The sequence below is a fragment of the Peromyscus californicus genome, unplaced genomic scaffold (genome assembly GCF_007827085.1).
Source record: "Peromyscus californicus insignis strain IS unplaced genomic scaffold, ASM782708v3 Scaffold_10__1_contigs__length_136768540, whole genome shotgun sequence".
NCBI classification, from domain to species: Eukaryota; Metazoa; Chordata; class Mammalia; order Rodentia; family Cricetidae; genus Peromyscus; species Peromyscus californicus.
This window is the reverse complement of record NW_026294391.1, coordinates 9,464,368-9,485,487: the sequence shown is the minus strand read 5'-3', so window position 1 is coordinate 9,485,487 and position 21,120 is coordinate 9,464,368.

The following is a 21,120-nucleotide window of genomic DNA, read 5'->3' as shown; positions in this document are numbered from 1 at the left end:
CACACTGGGAGACACCAATTCTCGTAAAGCAACCACAGGCAATGTAAGGTTGTGCAAGCAACTGCTTCAAGAAGGGGAAGACCCTGAAGCCACCCGCTGACACCTACCCTGCATCCCTTTGGAACACTTGACTTCACCTGCAGCCTAATAACTTCCCATGTGCACTGCCTGCCTCTCTCCCTCCTCCAGCCGCAAGCTTTCTCCGGAATCCAGGCCAAGTCAGGCTACATAATTTGTGGAGCATGGTGCAAAATGAAGAGGGCAGACCCGCGATTCAAACAACAGGGCGAAGGTTTTTCCCTCTCTCGGAGATCTCTCACTTGGCCTGTAGTGCGGATTTTCCTTTGCTAGTTGAGCCGAACTCACTCTGGCAGGGTGGGTGGGTGTTCATCTCAGGACAGGCTCAAGCTCTCCTTGGAGCCCCGCCCACAGCTTGGCACCTGCCCAGGTTTCCCATTTCTGCTGCCAGGCCCCTGCCAGGGGTGATCAGCAGCAGCGACAGGGTGGGAATGATGGGGCAAGTGGCCAAGAACCTGTCCTGGGCAAGCTGGGAGGCTTCACGCTCCCAGAGCACACTCCAATATCCCATTAGCATCCACTTATGAAACACAATTTCAAAGATAAAATTATTAAGAATGGCAAGATGGCTGGGAACACAGCTCAGTCAGAGGAGTGTGAGCCTTGCGACATGAGGACCTGAGTTTGGTCCTCAGAATTCATGTTAAAAAGCCAGGCATGGAGGTGGTACACATTTGTAATCCCAGCACTAGGGAAACAAAGTCAGGCAGATCTCTGGAGCTCGGTGGCCAGCCAGTCTAGTCTAGCCTAGTTTAGTGAGTTCTGGGGCAGTGGGAGCACCCTGTCTCAAAAAACAAGGTGAAGCACTGGCAAGATGGCTCAGTGGGTAAAGGCTGTTGCTACCAAACCTGAAGGTCTGAGTTCAATCCCTAGGACCCACACAAACACACAATGTACGCACAAGAAGCAAAACGGCAGCTGTAAGTCATATGCCTGAAGTAAGTGACTCACTTGACGTCTGCCAGGGAAGACGTCATGACATTAGCCAGGGAAGCTTATTCAGTCATGTGCAGGTTTTGCCCCTAAAGTGTGAGGCAGCAAATGACCTTAAATCTAACTCACAGTGAGCTGGGACAGGGGTTGTAGGTGCATGTAAGCGTGTGTTCCAGCAGAATGATTCTGAGGCAGGCTCTACATGTACGGCTGAAAGGATGCCAGCAGGATTAAGGCCGGCTGTGTGCCCACAGCCACAGCCTACTGGGAAACTACCCTTCCTCTCTTCCTCATTGGTACATTTCACAGCCTGAGCCTTCTTTGACGCCTCCCTTATTTTAAGAGGGCAACGTAAGCCAAGCTCCCAGACTATTTGATGGGGGAGGTGTTGACTTCCCAGGGCTATCATATCAAAGTATCGTAAACTAGGTGACTTCTGTCAAAACTGGTTCGCTCCCAACTCCGAGGGGCAGAATTCCCAAGTCAAAGTGTAGCCAGGGCCCTGCTGTCTGCAGAGGCTCTGATGAGGATGCATCCTTGCTGCTCCCAGATTCCACTGGCTCTAGGCAATACCCAAACCTCTGCCTCCATCATCACGTGACTGTTCTCCCCCAGTGTCCATGCTCATGTTACAGCTAGTCCTTTCACATACAGCCACCACTGGTCATATGAGTTATGCCCCACCTCTCCTCCACTATGACCTCATCTCAACTGATTACATTGACAATGACCTATGTCCAAATAAGGTCACATTCTGACTTCAGCGTGTCTTTGGGGGAAAAACACAATTCAATCCATAAAGGGAATCATTTAAAAAGTTATCAAGGGAGAGAACTTGACCTATGTCTTTGAACAATGAGCAATATCTCTCAAGCTATGGTATAGCCGAATTCCCCTGGGAAATCAGGTTCAAGTGCAAATTCTGATTCTGTAGGTTGAGGCTGGACCTGATAGCATGCTTTTCTAACATGTTCAGTGCTGCTGCTGCTGCCTCTTTAAAGGGCAGAGAGGAATGGCTACAAAGGCCTGTGTTCACCCTGCATGAATTGATCCTAATAAACCACGGAACTCTAATGGTGACATCCTCTCCACTGCAGAGAAAGCAAGCTGTCTGTCACCTATGGTCCTGTTTGGTGAAGCTTTAGAGGAAGACCATCTCATAGGCCATTGGCTAGTCTGTGACTCAGCTGCCCTTGGACTGGTGTGCATCCATCCTTGGTTCAGTCAACACATGTAAGGGTGGCAGCATCCTGTGGCACTGACTGGGAGACATTTCAGAAGGAATTTCCCAGCAAAGAGCTATGGACATGGAAAGAATTATAAGCTTTGGCCTTGCTAGTAGTGTAAACAATTTATATCAAAGGGATTTGAAAAATGAAAGATGCTGTTCAAATACTGAGGTGCAACATTCCAGTGACTCAGAAGGCATTAGGAAGTGGGCAGTAAATCAGAGCAAAGCGGACCTACTCAGGGCTCAAACCAAACCACTGACTTAAGAAAGGATTGGCTCTGACTCTCTAGAGTAACTGGGCTTGAGCAGGCTAAGTGACTCAAACAGCACTAGCAGTCTTTACCCGGCTCTATTACAAGGAGATGTCAGATGTACTAGATGAGTGCTCATTCAGGTTCAATTCCACTTTGCTGGTTGCTATTAGTCAGCTAATTCTGCAGTCACGCCAAGTAACAAATGACCTCAAAACTCAGTAGTACAGTGGTGTGTGTATGTGTGGGGTATGTGTGTGTGTGTGTGTGTGTGTGTGTGTGTGTGTGTGTGTGTGCGCTGTATTTTTGCACATTTGTTTGTAGGTACATGCATCAGTCTTTACCTTAGTCCCTTGATGCAGGGTTTCTCACAGATCTGGATCTAGGCTGGCAGCCAACAAGCTCCAGCAATCCTCCCATAGAGCTGAGCTTATAGGTGCTTGTGGCTATGCCCAGCCCTTTATGTGAATGTGGAAGATTTGAACTCAGTGCCTGTGCAAGATTGCTCTTACCCACTTAGCCATCTCCCTATATCTATGGTCCCTACCTCAATGATCTTTGCCCACGACAATGGCGCATACACAATATATAGTTAGTAGAAAGGGTATCTTGATCTTCCCCAGGCTCTTGAGATGCTAGGCAGTGGCAGCTCCTGGTCACCACACAATCCCAGGAAGCAATGGAGGGTATCAAAAGCATAAATCCATTTTCAGCTCATGATATTTTCAACTTCTCTTAAGCTTATCAGGCCAACCCCATCAAAAGCCATACATCATGAGCCATGAGAGACAGCTGTGCTTCCAGCTGCTGAGTGGGTTCTGGGCTTGCATACACCTTCTCATTCTCCTTAGACCAGTGCCATCTGGGCCAGATAGAAAAAGTATAGAGGCACTCTCTGAACAGGAATAAAATGGCCCTTGAGACCTGGGTTCACAACTAGCACACTCTCATTCCTGCCTATGATCCACTGGACAAAGCAAGCCACACAGCCTAGCCCAAAGTCAACAAGTAGGGAAATCTACTCTTGAGAGATCCAAAAGCTCACACCCAGCCTATTGGTGTGAGGGTGGCCACCTCACAAGATCCTGACCCCACTCCTAGTAACTGTGTTGCCTTTCCTCTTCTGTCACCAAATTTTGAATTAATTGAGCATCACATTTTGTCCTTGGGATTCAGTGTCAAGAACACAATACATATTGCCTATGAGGCAGTTGGAGTAAGGAGCCACAGTGGACTGTAATTAATGAAGAGTTAGGTGGTTAGAATAATTAATAACTACTGAGATTACACATTTTAACAAGATTTGGTGATGTTTTAGTCTCTACTGGTATTAGTTTAGGGGCTCGAGAATATACCCAATTTTATTTTCCTTTGGTAATATGATTTTGACCAGTGAAAAGTAACTGGAAGGGAGGTTTCCCCGAAACATCTTTTTTTTTTTTCCCATGGGACAGAGAAAGACAGCATGGGGGCCAAACAAGAGGGGTAGATAGGAAAGGAGAAGTAAGGAAATGTCTGAAATATGGTAAACCCCCCACCCCCATGGTCTAGATGGAACACCCTCCCGGTTCCCACCCATCCTCACATCCTTGGTGTTTCACAAGTTCAAGTACATGCTAGGGGAGCTGGAGAGGTCACTAACACTGCTCAAGTTTGGGCTGGAGAGATGACTCAATGGTTAAGAGTACATACTGGTCTTTCAGAGGACCGGAGTCTGGTTCCCAGCACCCACATCAGGTGGTTCACAGCCGCTTTGTAACTCCAGTTCTGGGGGATCTGCCAGCCCTGGCTTCTGCAGACTCCTGCACTCACACACATGCCTACACCCCGTAGATACACACAGACACATAATTTAAAATACATTTTTTTAAAAAAAATCCAAAGCTCAAGGATCTGTATCAACTGCAGGGGAGGTCAATGTCTGTCTCTATCATTTAGTAGCTGGCTACCTAGGGCAAATTATTAAATTCTCTGGACCTCTGTCTCTTTGTCTGCCTGGAAGTGGGCATAAGAATGCCGTAAGTAGGGTTCTTGTTAACATCTGAGTTTTTCAAAGAGGTCAGCCCTGCCCCTGGCACTTGCCATTCACTCAAGAGACAGAAGCTAGTGTGGCTTCACAGCCACTTATCCAGACTATGGGGATGGCTGGGTTTCAGAATTTTGCATTTTTCATATTTTAGGAAGACAATACTGTGCATTTAGCACACAATGCAGGAAATCCCAGCAGTGCCTGGGACAGCATCTCACGATCAAACACATTCACATTTCTGCAGCAAAAGGCTCAGACAGTCTCATTAACTGGGGCTGGATACAGCCTTAAATAGCCTCCCATCAGTTCAAGCTAGATTTAGCCTTCAAAGGAGTTTGGGGCCAAACTGTTTGGGGGTTTGGGGAAGTCATGCTCCAGGCAGGCAAATGGCTTTATTAGGAGGCTGCAGGCCTCTTGACTGTGAGGGGGAAGGGGGAAAAGAAGGGGTGGGTAACCGAAGGCATCGGGATGGAGGTGGATGAAAACCTGGCCACCAGGCAGAGGCTGCTGAGAAAGAAGGCAGACTGTTCCTGCATTTCTAGCAGCATCATTTTGCTCCCCAGAGACCTAGAATATATTCATTCCCAGACCCCCTCTATCCGTCACCGAACAGCTGAATAAATGGAAGCAAAGCAATGAATAAATAAACAAACAGAGCGGGGAGAGGAGAGCAGCTGGGTTCTGCGCCCGAACAGAGAGACAGTTGCCCCTTTCCACTGAGCATTCCAGAAGGTGTGTGGGAGGACTCCTGGTGCTGCCTCAGCAGGAGGTGATGGGCAAGGTGGGGTAGAAGAGTGTGGAGCTGGGCTGACCACTCACTAAAGGCAAGTGGCCCGGGATGACCATTTGGTCCTTTGGCCCAGCAGTCGTAAAAGTCCCAGGAACCAAATAATTATGTTATCCTGGGTTTGTCCCCAAGTCCCTGATAGCAGCCTCTGAGGTCAATAGTGAGTAGTGGCACTGTGTGTGTGTGTGTGTGTGTGTGTGTGTGTGTGTGTGTGTGTGGGTGGGTGGGGGTGTGCGTGCGTGTGTACCCACGCTATTGTTTTCTCTATACCCAAAGGAAGCAGAGCTGGGGGAAAGGGATGAACGTGTCCTACTCCCCATGTCTTCTCTTATTTTGCATTTCTCATTACATCCTCATGTCACGGGGCTGCTGGCTGATTTATAATTTATTGGTTTAGTGTCTCGAGGCAGGGAAAGGATGCTACGCTATATTTTTCAGGGACACTCAATTCAACTTTGACTGAAGCAGCCAGGGCCACAGCTGTGAGGGGCACAGAAGAAAGATGTGTGTGAGGAGGAGGCCAGAGAGCCCCCACGTGACCAGGATGTCCCCACTAAATGCCATCTACCATCACAGACGCTAGCCTGCAAGGGGATTTTGTCTAGGCGGAAGTTTTTTAATTGCATTTTGGAAATCTAATCCCAATCAGGCATGTAAACATGCCACTACAGTCCCAGGCTCTGGGCTGCTTGGACTTGGAGTCTTCCTTTGCTGGCTTTCCAATGGCAGGCCCTGAGACTGGGATTCACACGGAAGTCATTTGATTAAGTTCTGCCAGGAAACAGCAAGAGGGCATGGTAGTCGCTTTCCAGGGCTGCCTGTTAGCAAGCGAGGGGCTCAAACAGCACAAATGTGTTGTCTCGGAGCAGGGTTAGAAGTCTGAGATCAAGGTCAGAAAGCTTGCTCCCTTCTGAGGGCCCCTAGCAGCGATCACTCGTTATTCCTAGCTCCTGGGAGCTCTGTGGCCATCTTTGATGGTCTTTTGTTTTGCCTTCTTCTTGAATGTTTATGTCCAAATTCCTCCTTTTACAAGACCACTGGTGTTACTGAATTACGACCCACCCGAATAGCATCATCTTAACTGATTATGTCTTTAAAGACCTTAATGCCAAATAGAGTCCCATTCTGGGGTACTAAGGTTAGAATCTCGTTATGGGAATTTAGGATGTACATACGTAATTCACCCCTGAACAGGAAGTGGGGAACTGATACAAGAGAGGGGAGGAGACATTAACCAGTGAATACAGTGTCAAATAAAGTACCTCAAGGGAGACCTTGAGTTCAATCTCACAAGAGATTTCTAGAGTCACAGGAGAGGATTCATCTACAAAGGTGTCCCAAGCAGGGGACAAGGAAGCCAAAGTGGTAGTGGAAAGAGGCCACCCCTCAATTCTCAGGGACTCCCAGCCATCTTGCATTGACATGAGAGAAGGCTCCTGAAGGGCTAGGGGAAGGCACCAAGTCCTGTTTCCACCCAGAGGGCACTCACTGCCTCTTGTGAATTACCCATCATACGTGACCGACACATGCATGTTCCGGAGCCCAGAGGGGAGACGGTAAATGAGGGAGGTGAAAGCTCCCACTCCCACAAAAGCCTCGAGTGATGTTGATACTGAAAAGCCGGGGGTTCTGTTGTTGTTTGGGGGTTTGTGTGGGGGAGAGAGGTTTTGTCAATGGCAGATTTGAAGTAGAATGAGGAGGAGGGTGGACGATACACTGGTGATAGTCATTCTTGTGTGAAACACGGAAAGGGAAATACACTTTGGGAAAAGTGGTAATGATCGACTCTCGGGGTTAGAATCACGGTCTTTGATTGAATAACATAGCAGGGTTTTGATTCAATAGTAATCCGATTTGGGTGGCAAACCAATAATAAATTCTCCAGCAAACTAAAAAATTCTGTAGGGTAATGGAAAGCATTCGAACCCCATGGTTTTCATTGAATTAAATATGAAAATGTATCATACAATCGATATTGCAATATTTGATTCAATCAGCATTTCGGGATGGGAACCGTTTTCTCCCATTTGTTTTTATACTGTCTCAAAATATTTCAATTTGCTTCAGAGTTTATTATTGACAAATCACCCTAACAGCCATTGGGGGTTAGGGAAGGGTGCTTGTCAGAGAATTGGCAGCTGAGAGGTGCTGGACCCAGGGACCTACCCAGGGACTGGAGAACACTTAGGTGACATTCTGGAAAGGGGCTGATTATGCATAGCAAGTGGGGAGGCAAAGACATTTGTCACTGGGAGAGGAAATGAGATGGATGATTGTGACTCTCCTTTGAATGGAGGCAATCCTCAGAGGAATGTCTCAGCAGTGAGGGTCTGTCTTGACAAGCAGCCAAAGGGAGTACCCCTGCCTCCTCTGCCCTCTGACACAGCTTCCCAGAATAAAAGAGCGTGAGTCTTCACTCCAAGCATTTGTCTTTGAAACCCAGGAACGAGGGCCAGGTGCCATGGTCTAAATACCACAGTGGAATTTCAGAAACTTGGAGCTGATGAGGCTGAGGTGACCGCCCAGACGGTAAAGTGCTTGCTTTGACGACCTGAGTTCAAGTCCCAAAACCCACATAAATAAAAGCCAGGCATGGTGGTGCACACTTACAATCTCAGCATCCGGGAGGCAGAGACAAGTAGATCCCCTGGGCTCGCTGGCTAGTCACACTGACCTACTTGGCAAGTCCCAGGCCAATGAGAGACTCTGGCTCAAAAAAGAAAAAAAGAAAGGAAACACAGTGGCTCTTGAGGAACAAAAGCCAAGGTTGGCTCTTGACCTCTTCACACACGTGCACACATGCACACGCATACAACTTGGAGCTGCAGCATCTGGGGTCTTCCACTAATTAGTGACGTAGCCTTGGGTAAGTAACTTAACTGCATTGTGTCTCCCTTCGTGGAATAGTAGTGAATCCCTCCCTCCCTTCCTAGTTGAGCTGTTGCAATTGGTACATGGATGCATATTAATGTACACGCTAAGCTCCGTGCATCATGAGTAACTAGTAAATAGGAGTTGTTAGTAGGACCACTAGTACCTCAGCTATGTATTGCTGTGTAGATAACTTTCACTGTAAAGTTTAGTGGCAGAAAACAATGATGGTCTTGTTCAGTATTCCTGGGCCGAAAGATCTGTGGCCAGGTAGATGTTCACCTTTGGAGTGACTAGCCCTGAGTGGCCCTGCGGTGCTGTTTGGCTGATGCCAATGCTAGTGACAGGGCCATATGTCTCTCAGAGCCCAAGAAACTAATTGAAATTATGGTGTAACAGCTAGAGTACAAAAGGGAACTAAACCTCGGAAGACACACACCTGTCATTCAAGTCTTGATTTGGGTCACATTTGCTAACAATGGTTCACCCTGGCTAGAGCAGAGCCCAAGCTCCAGGGATGAGAGAAAGCTTCCCCTCCTCCTTCATGAATGCACATTTGGAGGATAGGGACTCAAGGTGGGGAGAATCTGTGGCTCCTTTTGCAATTGCCCACAATAGTTATTGTTATCACAGTCCTCGTTTCTCTTATCCCACCTCAGGTAAAGCTGTCTACATGAAACACCTTTCTTACCAATCTGATGCTCCCTGAGGGCCAGGATAGCTTGGCAGCTTTTGTCCCCAGCCAGGTAGAAGGTGTGTAAAACATGCTCTCAGAATGAATTATCTAATTCTATAATTTTATAAAAAGGAAACTTCTAGAAACATGCCCATAGTGATGAGTTACAGCATCTAAATGGCACGTCTCACAGGGCTATTTGCATTTCTAAACTAACAGCTGGAAAGGGGTCTGCTTAACACAAACAGAAGCTCTTGGTAGAGTTCTAATCATCACTGATGGGTGGCCATTTTAAAAGAGACTCTGTCATGCCCGTATTCCTCCACTCACACTCAGCCAACGTTCAATGTCACTTACAAGAGTGGCTGCCCATGTCTGTGGCTCTTGGGGAAAGGCAGTAGCTTCCAATACTTACTCCGTTTGACAGGTCTTTATCAGTCACCCCTCAGGTCCTGGACTCAGCACCCATTAGCTTTAAGCTTACTTGGCCTGAAGGAGCAAGAGTTAGCCAGAGTTCTCTGGAATGGAGAAAACCGATGAGATCAAAGTGAACTAGAACTCTCCCCCAAACAATGTTCGTTGAGAACCCATTATGTATCAGCAGCAGTTTTGGACACTAGAGAGACAGCAGCCAGCAAGACAGGCCAGGTCTCTGGTCTCGTGGGGTGCTCATTCTCTTGATGTCAGCTCCAGAGGGGAGGGGCCTGAGAAAGTGAGAGGAGGAGCTGCCTCTAGAGGAGAGGTGGTGGAGGGGTCCCCACTGTCCTGAGCTCTGGGCTAGGTGTGTGCAGTCTGATCATCTCAGCATCTCACAGCTCCCAGAGCCAGGGCCAGCTGCAACATGATGCACAGAAGACACAGGGAAGACACTCTGTTTATGCAAAGCACACAAGTGCACCATGCCCAGGACTTCGTAAGCATATGGGCCAGTCACTGTTCTAGTGTCTACAAGCCAGGCAGAGGCCATTTAACTGTCATACCACCACCAAGATCATATCTGTAAGATTTTGCTACTGAACCAAGCATCTCAAAACCTTAGTGGCACATAACAGCTGGTATTTATTTCAAGAGTTTCTATGGAGCTTGCTGTCTGAGCCAGTTGGGGTGGACAGCTCTTGCTGTTGATCTTGCCTGGACTTATTCATGCATCTGGGTGTGGGCTGGTCGCAGCCTGGCCACTGGGTTCTGCTCCTATGTGTGTCTCTAAGGCTATGGCACAGGCATCAGACAGGGAGGCCCACCGCACAATCCCACTTCAAGCCTTCTGCTTGTGTCCTACCTGCTAGCATCCCAGTGACCAAAGTGAGTCACATAGCCAAGCCCTGAATCTAAGGAGTGGAGCAAATCAGTTCGCTCAAAGTGGAAAGACTTTTCCAGGTTACAAGGCAAAGCACTGATTCAGGGGGGTCTGATGAGCTGCGAGGCAATCTGCCACACAGAAGTGGGTATTTCCATCAAATTCTTCTTAGGGATAAGAGTACAGGTAGCTGAATGCACAGGCCCAGCTAGTTCCGCTGGGAGGGGATGGAGCCAGAACTTGACCTCGTGCCATCTGTTCCTGCCCACTCCTCCTTAGTAGTTCACTTCTTAACTCTGCCTTAATCCAAAGATAAATCTCAGAGGATGGGATATATGGACTGTCACCTCAGGAAATCCTCCATAAATATTGCTTTTCTTCCAAAGCCCTTGGCAGGCAGTAAGCCACAGTGGATTCTAGGTTAGGCTCCTAGCCGGACAGCAGAGTTCACAAAGTAAGTGTTACCATTTGGACACGGAGCCACATGCTTTAACAATTAGCCATGAACGTGGGGTTTCACATTTGGGGAAGCTCATGAGCCTGGTGAGGACAAGACTGGATTAGAAGGTCTCTTTCCTCCCATTGTGGCTGTACCATCAACCAAGCCAAAATTTTACTCAGGAAACTCTGTGGTCCTTTTGAATATAGAAAGGAAAAGCAATCCCTGAGTTCCTACTGTGGAGCAGTACAGTGTACAGTATAGTGTGAGCTTTTGTGGTTGTTAAGGTTTAGCTGCCCCACCCACCACCCTCGCGTGTGAGTGCATGCGTGCATGTGTGTGTGTGCGCGTGCGTGCGTGCGTGCGTGTGTGTGTGTGTGTGTGTGTGTGTGTACATGATGTGTGTATGTGTGTGCACAAGTGTCATGGCAAGAATGTGGAGGTCAGAGGACAACTTTTGTGGCGTCAGTTCTCTCCTTCCACTTTAACATGGGTTCCGGGGCTTGAACTCAGGTTGCCAGGCTTCACGGCAAGCACCTTTCCTCACTGAGCCATCTCCTTGGCCCTATCTTAAGCTTTCACTAGGCCACAAATCCTTTGAGAATTGATGAAAATTAAAGACCATCCATTCAGGACAATGTACATATTGCCCGGAATTTCCCTATATAACAGAGGTTTTGACCAACACTTATGTGACCCAGTCCAACATCTGTGATAGGCTGGGGCTGTCATCATTTAAGCTGTCAGTCTCTAATGCTGACATCCATTGTGGCCCTGCAAACTTCAATAAAGAGCTCATAGTGAGCTGGGGGTGGGTCTCAGGGGTAAAGTACTTGCCTTGCAAACACTAGGACCTCAGTTCAATCTCCAGACCCCAGGAGAAAAAGCCAGGCATAGTGACATGAACTTGTAATCCCAGTGCTGAGACCGTAAAGACGAGCAGATCCTGGGGGCTGACCAGTGAGCACCACGGCACTGAGAAATGCTGGCTCACGAAAGAGATGGCTCAGTACGTAAAACGCTTGCCTTGCGAATGTGAAGGACTGAGTTTGGGTCCTTGGCATCCACATAAAAAGCCAGGCGTGCACTGTAGTCCTGGAACTGGGAAGGGAGAATTAGGCAAATCCCTGGAGTTCATTGTCTGGACACTCTAGCTTTATCACTGAGCCCCTGGTTCAACAAGAGAGCCTGTCTCGACAAATAAGGTGGGGGCTTGGGTAGCTGGCTCAGCAGTTAAGAGCACTTGCTGCTGTTGCAGAAGACCTGGGTTCGATTCCCAGAACCTACATAGTAGCTCACAATCATTTGCAGGTCCAGTTCCAGAGTATCTAACACACTGTTCCAGCCTCTACAGGGAACAGGAATGCACATGGTACACATACACACACACAGGCAAACACACATACACATAAAAATAAAAGTAGGGCCTAAAGAGATGGCTGAAAGATTAAGAGCACTTACTGTTCTTCTAGTTTGGTGCCCAGGTCCCAGATCAGAAGTTCACAACTGTCTGTAACCCCAGCTCCAGGGGGTCCTATGCCTCTTCTGGCCTCCAAAATACACACAGACTCACACAGGCTTATACATATACATACAAATAAAAAATAAACAAATACATTTTAAAAAAACAATAAGAATGAATAAACCTTTTAAAGGCAGAGGGACTGGTAATGGCTCAGCAGGTCAAGGTGCCTGCTCCCAAGCCTGACGACCTGAGTTCAAGCCCCTGGCCCCACATAGTGAAAGGAAAGAAACAGTTTCCGGCAGTTGTCTTCTGACCTCCACTCACATACTCACACACACACACACACACACACACACACACACACACACACACACACACACACAAAATAAAATAAGATGGATGACACCTTGAGGAACCATACCTGAGATTGGCCTCTGGCTTCCACTTGTACATCCACACAAATCCACATGCATATGAACACATCAACACACACACACACACACACACACACACACACACACACACACACACACACCATCATACATTATTCAACCTTGAACCACAGGACTTTCTGGCATAGCTTTTAAGGGTAACATGGAGCAACATACAGCCCTGGCTAAAGGCGAAGCCAATAGGGTGTTCCTCCTTGAAGAAGCCTCTGCCCCCTACTATGGTCTTGTGCCACCTACTGTACACATATACCTGGAAGTCCGCAACTCCCACATTCCCATCCACAACCAGCAGGTCTGGATGTCAGAGATGCACAAGGTTGCATTTCTGGCCTGAGTCTAGTTGGAAAGGCTTTTCTGCAATAAGAGGCGATAGGGTCAGTTATAGTTAAGGGCAAGGAAGCTTGGACCAGATACATAAATACTACCCCATAAATCCTCCTCTCCTCCTCTCCTCCCCTCCCCTCCCCTCCCCTCCTCTCCTCTCCTCCCCTCCCCTCCTCTCCTCTCCTCCCCTCCCCTCCCCTCCCCTCCCCTCCCCTCCCCTCCCCTCCCCTCCTCTCCTCTCCTCTCCTCTTCCCCTCCACCAACTGTCTTCCCATTCTCCCATTCGGGCACTCTAATCCCGACTCTGGTTACCGGGTTGGCTCCATCTTCCAGTGGTGCAAACAGCTCTTTCATTCGCTGTGGGAAAAAAAAAAAGGACTCCCTCTTCTCTCCAAAGGCTTGTGTTTTCTTTAAAGCAAACATGTTAGAACCGAGGCACATCCAAGGTCAGACTCCGAGGCAAACAAAGCAAGTGTTACCATTTTGACACGGATCCACATGAGTTAGCAATTAACCGTGCACACAGAGTTTTGATACTTGGGGAAGTTCATGAGCCGGGATTGGCCAGGCCTGCACCACATGGCCACTTTCCCCAGACCACAGAAGCTGGGGAAGGAGGGCTTCTGCATTTGCAAAGCAGATGGGGCTACCAGCCTGTCATTGCCACTACTGAAGACCTCTGAATGGTTATTGCTACGCTGACTGCCAAGACGGAAGGTTGTAGGGCACTACTTCTCATGATGTACTGATTCTAGAACTTTATAGCATTGCTTCAGAATCATGGAGAGGGCTTGTTTAAGTGGAGCTCTAGGCCACACACTCAGAATATAAATGCAAGATATATATTTATACCACGTTCCCAGGTGACGATGGTCATGAGCCAAGTAACACTTTTTTGTTTGCTTGTTTGTTTGTTGAGACAGGATCTCACTATGTAGCAGTGGCTGTCATGGAACTCATTATAGATCAGGCTGGCCCTGAACTCCTAGAGATCCATCTGTCTCTCTGCCTTCTGAGCACTGGGATTAAAGGCATGAACCACCACACCTGACTGGCTCAAGTGGCATTTTAAGAACTGATTCCAGGGCTAAGGAGATGGCTTAGCAATAAAAGTGTTTGTCATACAAGTGTAAGGACCTGAGTTCAAATCTCCAGAACATACATAAGCCAAGTGTGGTAGTACATGTCAGCCATCTCAGCACTTATATGGAGAGATGGAAAATAGAGACAAGAGAAGCCCTGGGAGCTCACATGGCATAAAGAAACATGAGCAAGAGACCCTGTCTAAGACAAGGTGGAAAGCAAGTATCTACAGCCGAGATTGTCCACTAACCTCCATACATGTGCTATGGCGTACACACACTTACACCCAAAGACACACACACACACACACACACACACACACACACACACACACACACACACACACAAATTCTCTAACACACATCATATACACATATGTGCAAAAGATGTTTTAAAATTGAGTGGCTTCCAAATTGCCTAGTGCCCTTTCTAAAGCTACCCTCGAGATAGTTCCATCTGCTTTCAGCACTGCACCCTGATGAATGCTGCCCCTGAGAATTTTGTACGGCTTTGCTAGCTGCTGGAGTGCTCAAAGATAATCATATGGCCCAATTCTAGCAATGCTATGTGACAACAGAGCCTCAAATTCATCCACCAACCTTAACCGTAGCTTCATTTTCTTATTTTGCTGCTTCTGCCTTCCCATTATAGTGTGTGTGTGTGTGTGTGTGTGTGTGTGTGTGTGTGTGTGTGTGTGTAATATACAATGTATATAATATATACAATGGGGGGGGTTGAAAGTGATAGAAAGCAATTGGGGAGTTGGTGGTAGAAAGATGCTGGAGTGTCCAGCTGGGGCAGAAAGCTACTTGACCCTCTCTCCAACCTTGGCTGCACTCCCATGTTTTCTCTCCAGGAAAGAAAAGATGATCAACAGGGCTCCTGATCACTGCCTAGTAAAGCCTCTGCGCCTGACTTAGTGCTTGCCTGTCTTACACTTAGTGCTTGCCCTGGCTCACACTCCGTAACAGGACTGTGGGGATGGCTAAAGCAAGAGCACTGGACTTGAGATCCTCAGAATACAGAACTATGGAGTGGGTGTCACGTTCATCTGTCATCCCAGGCTCCAAAGTCAGAGACGGGGTGGGGGGTGGGTTCTGTGCAGCAAGCTGAGTAGTGAGAGACCTGCTACAGTGAATCGGGGGATCGTGATCAAGGAAGGCTCCTGGCATCTCCACACTCACGAAAGCATGCGTACATACACATGCACATAACATATACATACATATACACACATTCATAAAAAGAAAACACACATACATCAGCTCCGATTGAGGGAGATATCTTAGCCTTGGGCCAGTTGGGTGTCTTAGGGGTGGAGTAGTAGTGTGCAAGATGGCTGCCCTGCAGTAGTTACTGGGGCAGGGTTAGGAGATGGCGCTTTCCACAGGTACGCTACAGAACAGGTGTCCAAAGGCGGCCACTGTAGAATTCTTTCTTGCTAGGGAGGCCTCTCCCTTTCTGTTCTACTCAGGCCTTCAGTTCGTTGGATGGGGGAGGGCCAACTGCTTCACTCAGGCTTCTAATAGAAATACTAATCTCGCCCAAAACCACCCCCACACAAAAATGCTTAGAATCCTGTTTGGCCAAGTATTTAGGCACCCTAGAGCCAAGTCAGGTTGACACATAAAACGAGCAGTCACAAGTATCTTGTTTAATTGATACAAACTACATTTTGTTCCCTAGTCCCACCTTTGTCACCTGGAAAGAGCTCAGAAAATGCTAACTGAATGGAGAACTGGTGGCACTGTGAATGACTGTGAATGCCCTGACGGGGGGTGAGGAGGGGTCTTCACCGTTCAAAGGCGGCTGAGTTTTGCCTCTCTCTAGAACGGAGTGTGGGAAATTGTACTGCAATTCTATCACCTCATAGATTCGGACTTTAATGTGTTAAATCTCCTTCATGGTCTCAGCAGAGAACATGGGTATGTTCAAGTTTCTTTCCTCCCCAAATGACTGAGACAACGTGGAGGCACACATTGTTGCACCAGACACCAGGATTTAGCCTTCCACTCAGCTCTGGGCTTCCTGATTCCTGGCTCACAGGACCCTATCCAGATGCCCCCAGAAGACTGGCCTAAATCTCCCACATACAAATCTAACAGGCGGGCTGCACCTTTTGTGGCTGCTGCTGCCCTGTGGCAGGTTGACTATACCGTAGGGTGTCCCAGAAAATTCATCAAGTCCAAAGCAGGAAGTGTGGATTCATAAGCCTGGCCCCTGTGTTTGGCCAGAGCTGGAGGAGTGAGTGGCAGAGGGTATTTCTAAACATGACTTGCCAAAATAATGTCTTTTCTCCAGCTGAGAGCCTCGAACGTGAGAAGTTCCCGCCTGGTGACATTTGCAGGTCCTCCCAACACCAGAGCCACAACAGAAGGTGTGTGGAGAGATTTCTCTGTTCAAAGGCCCAACTGAGATTTGAAGTGCGCAGTGCTTTGAGTGTAGCTGAAGCTGACACCAGGAGACAAGCAGCTCTCCAGGTTTCCACTCCGAGACTCAGTTGTCTCTCCTAGCAAGTCAAGATGGGACACAAATCGATGTGACTGTCATTGTCCAACAATCATGAATTTGCTTTCAACCAGCATTTAGCAAGAACCCACTCTCTGTACAATAATATCACCGAGCCAAGGCTCCTGCCCACTGGGACATTTGAAGACTAGAAGCTTCCTATCACCGAGTGCCTCAGGCAGCTTGCCAAGGGCAGTGGCCACTTCTGTAATATGAGGGGCAGCAAGGATTCTCAAGAACCCTGACCCACATGGTCACAGAGGAGTTCAGAGGGATATTTGCTACCACTTTTTGTGCATTTGCTGGACACAGCTGTGCAACCAACTTTAGAAGGAAATGCTGGGATCTTTGAGACAGTAAGTTCACAATGAATTGGGTGATTCATGTGGGTCACTGGAGAACCCCAAGCACTTTGTGAGGGCGAACAAGCACAGCAAGCAGAAACCAGATTAAAATTAATGAGGTAAAAGGGAGAAAATCAAACCCTAAAATGTTTGGGGGAAAGTGAAATTACAGAAGAACACAAAGGACACTTGTCCCAGGTGTCGAGGCGAACACAGAACAGAGCGCAGTCACGGCGGGAACTCGGTAAGCATCAGTTTCCAGGCGTCGATTTGAGGAGAGGTGAGATTGCACTAAAGTGCAAACCTGAAGCTCCTGAATCCCAGGCCAGCTCTGAAACTTCCCAGGTCTGCAATTTCCCAGGTCTGCAATGAACCTTCCTTGGCACCACCAATAATTATTAAATGAGGATGTGCCAGGCACCATTCTCGGAACAGTATTCTATGAGGACAGGCAGACACTAAACAATAAACCCTGGTGCATGAAGGGCAATAAAGTGGAGTTGAGAGACAGGGGTGAAGGGAGAGCTGCTACCAGACACATGACTTAACTTTTGAAAATCTCAACTTCCCTATCTGTGGAATGGGTCATGCTCTCCACCCCACTGGATCCACTTGATGATTATGTGAAGTCACCAATATCTGACAGTCCCTAAAAGAATACAGTGCATATGCCCTTCCCACTTCAGCTGCTAATGCCAGCAAAAGGCACATGGCCAATATTTCAAAGAAATCTCTTCCTCGCAATATTTCAGAATATCTCTGGTCTTCTGGTCTGTGTCTGCAATTGGGACATAATCTTGACACTGGAAAGATCTAAACATTTTCATAATCTATTCATAAGCACCCTTGGGTGCAGGCAATGCAAAGACACATGAACTACACTGACAGAAATTCAAACCAAGGCTCTGCCCCTGTCAGCTGATAGGCCTTGAGCATTGGCCCCACAGTTGCTAAACTGGAAATGACAGTGCTTCCAATGGAGGGCTGGGGAGATGGTGACTTAAATCCCACATACAAGTACGCTGAGCTCACCTGGCTTGCAATGGGTACTGGGCCAGTTGTGGTCCTTCTCCTTTCCTACAGGCACACTGCATTAGTTATCTTTCTGGCTCTTGTGACCAAATACCTGACAAGAAGCAACTTCAGATAGGAAGGGTTTATTTTGGCTTACAGTTTGAAGTGATGCAGTCCATCACGGCTAAGAAAGCATGGCGGCATGAGACAGCTGATCCTATTAGAGCCAGGAAACAAAACAGACAGGAAATAGGGCTAGGCTATGAAAGCTCAAGGCCTGACCCCGGTGGCCCACTTCCTCTGCTGAGGCTCCACCTCCTAAAGATTCAATAACCTTCAGAAATGGCACCACCAACTGGACTCTAAGTGTTCCAACTTACACGGGCCAATGGAGGACATTTCACATTCAAAATATAAAAGAGAACAAAGAACTAAACTGTCCTCTCTCCAAAGCTGGCCAGTGACAGCATCGGCATATGCATTGGAATGCGGCCCCTATTTATGTCCCAACTGCTATCCATTGGGCACCGTAAAGCAGGTGGAAAAGGATGAGGAGATGTTGATTAAGGATTGTAGAGAATCATTGGTACTCTCGGGAGGTGTCCAGTAGGAGGTGTAATGAGGGAAAGGTGTTGCTTTCTTCTTAGCAAGTTGGTAAACAGGAAGAGAGCAAAGAAAAAAAATACCTTGACCTCTCATTCCCTTTGCCTCTCATCTGCTACTCATAGTTAATGAAATCCAATGAAAGGCCACCCATTCGCTGAAGCCAACTGAAAGTCAGCCCATTCATTGACTAAAACCAACTGAAAGTCAGACCTCCTATTACCTGAAGCCATCTGAAAATGCACCCTCCCACTGGCAAGAGCCAAATAGAACGCCAGGCTGAAGCCAACTGAAGGTCAGCCCTGACATTAACCAAGGCCAACTGAAAGCTAGCTGTCAAGGAAGTCCAGTGTGGCAGTCCATAGAGCTTGGCCTCTGGGAATCAGAACATGAGCTAAAATGACCACCAGTGGATCTTAGAGGACGAGCAAGATAGCTCTTGTCACAGCTATACAGTGACACTGCCTTTGAAGACACTCTGGGCCTCTACTGCTCCTTTACTTCCTGCTGGCCTCAAATCTGGAGGCTCAAGGAGTTCTCCTTTGTCTCCATAACTGGGACTGTAGTCATGGACCACTACGCCCAGCTAACTACTCCTTTACAACATTGGTTCTTCTACTTGATCGAACCCCAGAACTTGCTGAAAGGCTAGCTACATCTAGATCACCAGGCCATGTGCCCAAAGTGGCTCCTCGTATGGATCTAGGTGGTACCTGAGAGTGTACATTTCTAACCAGCTCCCAAATAGTGCTGCTGTTGGCTGTTGGTCTGTGCATGTGCTGCGAATCTGCTTGATATGAGCTTCCTAGACAGCGACACCCTCTCTCTTCCTCACTGGACGCTTAACCAGGTCCACTCCACCCACAGGGCAGCTGTGCCACCAGCAGCCCTCTAACGCCCCAGGGCAGCTCCCATTCTCTGGCAGCCACAGGGTCATGAACCTGCCAAGCACACTGGCCACCTGCTGTCTCCACATCTCACCTTTGCAACCCTGTCCTTGTTCTCCCCAGGCTTTCTCCTCTGCCCGATCTTAGAGAGGCTCCAGGCAGGCTGCATGGCTGTTTCTGCAGATGCCACCTGCACAGCCACACACACACACACACACACACACACACACACACACACACACACACACGTGCTCCCTGATTAGCCACACCTGGATGCCGGCCTGTTTTTTAGGGGAAAATGAACGAACATTTCTCCTGGGACCCTCGAGTTTCTATACTCCAGCCGGGGAGGGGGGGGGATCACAATTTCTGGTCACGAGACATTGACTCTCTGCCATGGCACTGACATTCAGATGTTTTCCCTGACATCTTTGTTTTTAGGGGAAATGAACATGGAACACTGCTGAGTCCCTGGAAAACTCAGGTCAGCCAACCCCCCTCCCCGCCCCAGGTCTTGAAGAGGGCAGCTTGCATCTGGCCTTTCTTATCCCTGTCCAGCTTCACTCTGAGGAAGTCTTTATTGCTGTTAACAGATTCTGTTGCTGTGATAAACAGCACGACCAAACGCCACAAGGGGAGGGAAGGGTTTATTTCATCTTACAGCTAGTAGTCCATCATTCAGGGAAATCAGAGCAGGAACTCAAGGCAGGAACCTAAAGGCAGGAACTGAGGCAGAGGCCATAGAGGAGAGCTAATCACTGGTTTTCTCCTCAGGACTTCCTCAGCCCGCTTTCTTATACCACCCAGGACCACCAGCCCAGGGGTGGCATCAGCCACAGTGGGCTGGCCCTCCCACATCAATCGTCAATACAAAACAACGCTCTCATAGACATTCCCACAGGACAATCTGAGGTTTTGAAGGTCCCTCTTTCTCAATTGAAGGTCCCTCTTTCCAGATGACTTGTGTCAAGCTGAGAGAAAAATTAACCAACACAAGGGCTAAGTCTGAGCGGCAAGGAAAGGTGATCAGACTGGCTGTGCAGACAAGGGAGAGCAGCCTGTGGGAGGCCTCCTTCTTCTACTAGCTTGGAAAAGCCAAATATGTGCTGTTCTTAGGTGGTTTGAAGTTAACCATGGTGAGAATATCTGTGCCTTGGAGAAACCGGCAAATACTGTAAGCCACAGAAATAGATGCTCCGTTTCCTAGTTGCTAAGCTGGGAGGCTGTGAAGACACTCAACTTTTCATGCTCTATGGATAGATCTGTGTGCAGCAGCAGAATTAAGGCACTCAGCAAGAAATAGAATGAAAAATACTGAAAGAGAAGGAATGGTCAGTGTGGTGTGTGGCCCAAGAACCAGCCATGGTAGCCTGAACTCCAAACCATCCAGCAGCCAACGGAGTGGCCTGCCTGGTAAGTTTAACCACAAATCAAAACCTGCTTATCCTCTATATGTCCAGACCCAGAATTGAGAACGCATACATCCACATACATGCACACTCCACATAGACATGAACTGCAAACACATATACATAGTGATGAACAACACACTACATATCTAAAACCTGTACCTATCACATTTATAAGCTTCTATGTCCACATTCACTTCTATGTGCAGAGACACATACATAGTCACCAACACACATATAGTTAAACATACATAAATATACAAGCTTATATATCCATACACTGGCACATCCAACTTGTACATACATACAAACACATACACACATTCACACACAGAGAGACAGACACAGACACACACACACACACAGACACACACACACACACACACACACACACACACACACACACACACACACACCTGATGTGAGTACAGCTCCTAGG